Source organism: Pipistrellus hanaki, assembly GCF_964339955.1.
Source record: "Pipistrellus hanaki genome assembly, chromosome: 7".
NCBI classification, from domain to species: domain Eukaryota; kingdom Metazoa; phylum Chordata; class Mammalia; order Chiroptera; family Vespertilionidae; genus Pipistrellus; species Pipistrellus hanaki.
In genome coordinates, this window is record NC_140509.1 from 45,106,928 (window position 1) to 45,114,745 (window position 7,818).

Genomic DNA, 7,818 nt, shown 5'->3' on the forward strand with positions numbered 1-7,818 from the left:
TGTCACTGGAACAAAATCGCTCTGAAAAGCTAGTTAATTATCTTAAATCAGATAATCAAATATGAATGTGCATCTGAGAAGCAATAAATTGATAACTGGCTGACACATTCAGAGAAAGCATGTAAGAGAACAGTAAACTAACTTTTGAGCATTCTAAATTTGCTGTGAATCAAACCAAACAACACATTATTTCTACTCCTTGCATATAAATACAAAATAAAATGCATTAAAATTTTACCTTTGGTCCACCTTTAATAATATTTTTGAAGTCCTTATTATTTTCCAAAACATAGTATGCCTTCCACTTGTTCATGTATTTTTAAATGGTAAATAAAACTGCAAAATAGCTGAAACCGGTTTGGCTCAATGGATAGAGCAATAGCCTATGGACTAAAAGGTTCCGGGTTCGATTCCAGTCAAGGGCAAGTAATTTGGTTGCAGGCACATCCAGAGTAGGGGGTGTGCAAGAGGCAGCTGATCGATGGTTCTCTCTCATCGATGTTTCTAACTTTCTATCCCTCTCTCTTTCTCTCTATAAAAAATCAATAAAATATATATTAAAAAAAACCCTTGCAGAATAATAAACATATATGTAATTTAAATTCTATAATTGTTTGGAAGTCACTAGTCTTTTTTTGTTTCACTGTCTATAGTAAATTAGCACTCAGTGAATGTACAATAACACAACTAATTTTGGGTAAAAGTAAAAAGTGGTACTTAATTTTTAATTTGTTCATTTACTATTCACATTTTACTCAATTGGAACAATAAAATTAGATTTCAGTATTATTTCTCCATTTTGTTCTTGAAGGCTACCCTGAACATTTAAATTAGAAAAAGTATTAATAATTTTATCTTTTTTTAATAAAATTTTCTTTGTCTTATTAGATTGATCTTATTTCTTAACAGAATTTATATTTGTAGTACAATTTAATGTCCCGTGCAATGATGTTATACTTGTATTTGTGTCAAGTCTAATTATGAAGGCTTTATTTGCATAATATGCAAGAAATTATTTCCACTTTCCCTACCATGCAAACAGATTAATTTTCTCATTAGCCTTTACTATCAGTTCTAATTGCTTTAAGCTTGTATTTTTATATTACTTCGTTTCCTAGCCAAATTTTGTTCTTACTCTTGTATAGACAAATTGACTACATTTCAAGAGTGTATTAACATTGAGAGAATAACTGTATAGATCAGTAATACTGCAAAATTTTTTCATTATTTCCTTTATTATTAATTATATTGTTCCATTATAGTCTTTCTACAATTTCTAATAGAGTTCTTTTTTACCTTTGCTTTGTCAGAATTTAGAAAAGAACAAACAAGGAAATGAACTTCAAAGTAAGTGACAATGTCAGTTGAAGAGGAGGTGGGAGGTATAACTCATTTCAGGAGCAAAACTTTAGATAAAAGACTCTAAAGAGACTTCTTCAGCCTCTATGCACTGACAAAGGAGTTATGTGGTGGTGCATAATTTTCCCACAGATCTTTTGTTCTTTGATGTGTTTGATGCACAAATAAAAATGTGGGTTGAAGGTTTGCAGAGTAGAGTTTGTGTGTTTACAAAGGGGACTTGTAAAGTGAATATGCTGATGCACATGAAGTCAAACATGCTGTCGGTAATGGGAATATTAGGAAGATATGCTAGAAAGGGTTTCCAGATTCCCACATGCTTCCGTGAAAGCCAGGTTTTGTTTATTGTCTGCGGTAACAACCATTCACCAAGTACATATTCAAAGCATTTTCTAATAAAATGCTCTCTAGCAGAAAGGTTGATTCTGTGTCATCAACAGAAAATTGAAGTACTATTTACATGATGAAAACCAAGAGCACACATTTAGTGATTCTTTCCTTTATATTTGTGCATTTCAAGATCCTACTACTCAAGCAAGATGGTAATAAAATATCTCTTACCTTCTTTGTTTTCATTAGAAGCACCTGTATAGTTTCTACCAAATCCTTTTTTTTTTAGTTTCTCTCTCTCTCTCTGTCTATATATATATATATGTGTGTATATATATATATATATATATATATATATATATATATATATACACACATATCCTATGTAATACAAGAGTAATATGCAAATTAACCATCACTCTGCTAAACCCACAAGCCACCCCACCAGCCAATCAGGAGCAAGTATGCAAATCAACCCAACCAAGATGGCTGCAGTCACTGCGGCTTGGGTTTCCCATGGCAATGGAAGAAGCCAAGTTTTCCACACACCCTGGTCAGCCTAGGCCTCTACTCAAGGCCGCAAAGTTTCAATTATAGAAGATAAATAAATCCCAGGTGCCAGGGTCTCTGTTTGGGTTGCCAGGGGCATGGCCAGCCTGAAAACTACCACAGGCCCCTAACCCAGGCCACCCCACACCCAAAGGGAACCCCCACCCAGATCCTGGACAGCGTTTAGGGCAAACCAGCTGGCCTCTTCCCATGTACCAGGCCTCTATCCTATCTAATAAAAGAGTAATATGCAAATTGACTGTCACTCTAATACACAAGATGGCTGCCCCTATTTGGTCAAAGATGGCTGCCCACATGTGGACACAAGATGGTTGCCACAAGATAGCCAGGAGGAGAGGGCAATTGGGAGGGACTAGGCCTCCAGGGGAGGGCAGGTAGGGGTGACCAGGCCATCTGAGAAGGGAAGTTGGGAGTGACTGGACCTGCAGGGAAAGGCAGTTGGGGGGGGACTCAGGCCTGAAGGGGAGAGCAGTTGGGGGAGATCAGGCCTGCAGGGGCGGGCAATTAGAGGCAAACAGACTAGCAGGGGAACAATTAGGTATCAATCAGTCTGGCATGGGAGTGATTAGGGGGTGATCAGGCTGGCAGGCAGAAGCGGGTAGGGGCAATCAGGATGGCAGGCAGACGGGCATACAGTTGGGAGCCAGCCATCTTGGATTGTAAGAGGGATGTTCGACTGCCCATTTAGGCCCTATCCTACTAAGACATCCCTTGAGGGGTTCCAGATTAGAGAGGGTGCAGGCTGGACTGAGAGACACTGTGCATGAATTTCGTGCACTAGCCCTCTAGTACAGTATATATACAGTTGGCCTGGTAGCTGTGATGTGCACTGACCACCAGCAAGCAGACATCTGACAGGTAGGTAAGCTTGCTGCTGGAGTCTGGCCAATCTAAATTGGGTGAGACAGGAGGGACACACCCTGGAGCCCTCCTGTGGTCCTTCCCCAGCCCAGATCATACACCAGTGGTATCCCTTGGCCTGACCTGTGACCTCTTGCAATCTGGGACCTCTTGGGGAATATCAGAGAGCTGGTTTCAGGCCGATCCCTGCAGGCCAGTTCTGGTTTTCCCTACTTTTTAAAGTGCTTTTTTTTTCTTTCTTTTTTTCTTCTAGTTTACATGTGAAAGGGGAGCCGTTCTATATTGATTGGATTTTGCATTTTTCACTTGAGGGGATCTTTTTTAAATTATATGTTCCTCTCCCACTACCATGAGATTCTACTCACATTTATGGAGAACCAAAGAATTCCAACTTCATCTTGGCAATACTGTTCCACATTTTTCGGACTTCAATGGAGGATGGTGGTGATATCGGAACATGGCCCATTTGTTTTTGATGGCTCATCTTTTGTTTTCCATCACAATACCACAACACACACTTGCATCGCAATGTTAACATTTAATGAAAAATTTAGAGGAAACTAAAATGAATCAGAGTATATTTTAAAGTAACCTACCTCTTATTTGTTACCGTTTATCTATATAACTTCCTAGTGGAAAGAATCAGTTGCCACCTAAGGAGCTTTATAGTCTCCAGTGAGATATGTATGTGCTGGAGGGCTGGGGGGTGGAAGAGGTAGGTAGCATTGGACACAATGCATAGAGGTTGGAAAGGTTGGAAGGATATGTCCTTCAGTTAGGAGTTAATACATAAAGTACAGTATTAATGCATGTAATATTACACATACACACACAAATCCATACACACCAAATTTGTGTTATTATCTGTCAGGTTGTGAGGTGGTTTAAATACTAGAAAATCAAGATAGTGACATGGTCTGTTTTTTCTTATTGTTGGACAAAATTTCTTTAGGATTACTATTGATGTATAGCACTATTATAACTACAGATATTTACATCACTTTACCAATACTAATCCCTGTTCATATGGCCACACATTAAACATTTACCACTTTAGCTAATTTTATTTTTTCAGCCAGGTAGTGGTTAATCTGAGAGTTAAAGACACTTACATACTAAAGAATATAAAGCCTTAAGGTGATTAAAATATCAATGTTCTAAAAATGACAAATAGAATTACTGATTCTTTGATTTGTGTTTGAATATTTTTGTTTTGATATTCACTCTGGGCAGAATATATATGGAAGCTAACCCATGTAGTCATCGTTTTTCTAGCCAAAAGTTGTTGTTGTTTTTCTAAAATTTGTGTAAAACATGTCCAGGATCTCAATTTTACTAGTAGCAGCATTCCTAGAAAAAGCAAACACATGTAGCTAAAAGAATGTGGAGTCAGTGCTCAGCAAATGTGGATGACATTTTTTTGTTTCATGAAAAGATTTCCTAAGGTCTGCATGAAGACAGCTGGAAATTGAATTATATTGGTAATAGCAGGATGGACACCTGTCAATGAACAAAGAATGGCATGTTAAAGAAATGAACTGGTCATTCTTACAGGTGTGTGACATTTAACAATGACTCTTCAGGTTTTCCCAGCAGATGAGTCATTTTTCTGTAGGACTCTAAGTTGAAAAAGTCAATTTTCAGCATATTCTTCATTTTAACTGAGGACAAATAGTTATTTACTAACAGACACAGATCGAGACAATCTGCTCTGCCGATTCTTAGCCAGATTTCTTGTGAAAGAGCTCATTAATTTGATTTTCCTTATGTTTTCAGGTGGAGAAACAACCACCTGAGTAACTCTGCTGTCCCCACTTTGTTTTTTTTCTTCTTTCCTCTTCAGGGAATGTTTGATTAAAAAAAAAAAAAAAAAAAAAAAGAGGAATTATGTTGGCGTAATTCAGGCCCTTGTCTTTGGAATATGCCTGTGTGATGAAAAAAAAAACAAAACACATTTCCTACTGCTTAGTGTTCCTAAGGAAGGCCATTGATTTTTCTACATTTACCCAAACCTAGATAGGAATATTTCTCTAGAACCACATTTTGGGCAAGTCCATTTGCTTAACAGACCAACTCATATCGTATGATCTAGCCTTTATCACTATAAAGGCAATAAGCTAATCTCCTTGACTGACTGCTTTCAGTATTTCAAAGGTTTCAAATCAACTGAGGAATTAAGGATGACATTGACAAATCTTTTGTTTCATAAAATATGAACACTTCTCCTTAGTTTGTCCCTCTTCCATAATCATTAAAGCTCTTTTTAAAAATGTAATATAATTTCTGTGATTTAATATCTTAAGAGAATTTAATATGAACTAAAGTGAAATTCCTTACCATAGACAATACTACATTGAAACCGAATGCATTATTTTCCCTGCTTAACCATTATTAAGAGTTTAAACTTTAGTCACAGCAAATATACTATGTATGCTTTTGTACATTTATTATATATACATTACTTTTGTTTATATGTATATAAACTATATATATATAGTTTATGTATATAACTATACATACATATGTATATAAACTATATATATGTATATAACTTTATATACATATGTATATAAACTATATATATGTATATATATAGTTTATATACATATGTATATAAGATGTTCTGATCAGCCTCATTATTGTATCTTATAAGTGTGAAATGATCAAGTGCATATATTAATTAATCAAAATAAAAATCTTGACAACTCTACTGAAAGATTCAGGTTAACATTGAAAAATCCCTTGAGCTAAACTACAAAGGTACCTTAAGAAAAAGAGAAATCAAAGCCAAGTAAGAATGTATGGAAGACAGAGTAAATCCTTTAGGATGACGGGTTCAGTGAAATGTTAAAATAATATTTTGTGTGCATGTCAGGTCTGCCAGTAGTCTCACACTAGTAATTTGAATTCACTTCGTTATAGACACTCAGGTACCTTAGCAGAGACTGGAAAGATAAGTAAGGAGCTAGAGAGAAAGAGTAATAACACTTAAAGGATGAAGTTGCTCTCATAATTCGGCTTCAGATAACTCAAACAAGCACCTTGCAAATGACAATGCAGGGCTGAGCTCCACTCGGTGGAATGAAAATGCACAAGACACAGGTGAGACTGGAAATGAATATTCTGAAGATGTAACTCTTTTCTTTCTGTTTCAAGAGCTGATTCTTCTACTTCAAGTGTAACACACTAGTACTTTAAAACCAGTGAAATCTGACACTATCGCTGACTTTTAGGGTAATAAAAGTAGTCATATTCTGCTAAAAATACTAGTACATGGGTTTTTACATACTGGCAACCAGGTTAATGGGAAACACACTAAAAAACAACAACAACAACAACAACCAAAAAAACCCTCTACCTATTTAGCATAATTTTCTAATGGCAACATTAAATATTATGATATTTTCTGAAGACCTTCATATGTATGTAATCATCTGGCTCTTTTCAAGCAAAATCTGATATTCAAAACAATACTTCAATGATAAATAGAATTATTTGTAAGCAAAAAATAAAGAAAGGACACTAACCAGTTTGGCTCAGTGGATAGAACATTGGCCTGCGGACTGAAGGGTCCCAGGTTTGATTCTGGTTAAGGGCATGTACCTTGTTTGTGGGCACATCCCCTAGTAGGGTGGTGTTCAGGAGGCATCTCACTGATGTATCTCTCTCATTGATGTTTCTAACTCTCTATCCCTCTCCCATCCTCTCTGTAAAAAATCAAATATATATAAGTATATATATTCTGTTTTAAAAAATATGGGACTAAGTTCTAGCTTTAAATCTTAATAATTATATGACTGTTACAAATAAGTTAACCTCTCCATGCTTCACTTCCAAATCTTTAAAATGGTAATAATATTAGTATTAACCTCCTAAGTTTGTATGAATATAAATACAACCCATTATTGAATAATATTTAATTGTACATCAAACACTAAGCCAAGTACATTTTGTGATTTAATTTAATCTTTACAGCAACCATTTGAGAGTGTACCAACTTCTCTACCTGGACTCCATTTTCATATGTGGTAGGTGTCTCTATGATGCCAAATATTCCCCAAATCTGACTTTTAGATTATATAAAACACTCTTCTGAGCTCCAAATCTATATGTCTAACTGTTTTTAGCATTGTTTCATCTGGCCATCTGCTGAATACCTTGATAACCATATAACCGAACTGTACTCATTATTTTTAATACTATTCAATTATTTTGTTTATCCAATTTTACTTGGTATAGGTATATGGCACCATCATCCAAACTTGCTCATGCCATAAACTTAAAAGTTTTTCAATCACCAATATATGTTGATTTACCTCAAATCCATCCATTCACCCCCTGCAACTGTCCTAATTATCTGACACCTCAACTATTTTTATAGTCTCATAAGTGACCTTCCTGCTAAGATTGCCTTTCTCCCAACAGTCCCATAATTCATTACCTACATTGTAGCCAAAGTAATTTAAAGAAAAATACTTATATGTGATTATGTTGCCATTAATTGTCCTTTAGGTAGAGATGAAAATGCTTATCATCACCTATAAAGTCCTGCTTGATCAGGACCTTGCTGATTTCTGCTGCCTTATTGTACTTCATCAGATAGTCACTATTTATGCCTCAGTCATACTGGTCATGTTTCATCTCTCAAATGTATCTTTTCCTGTATTGCCTCAAGACCTTCACTCACACTTGGACACT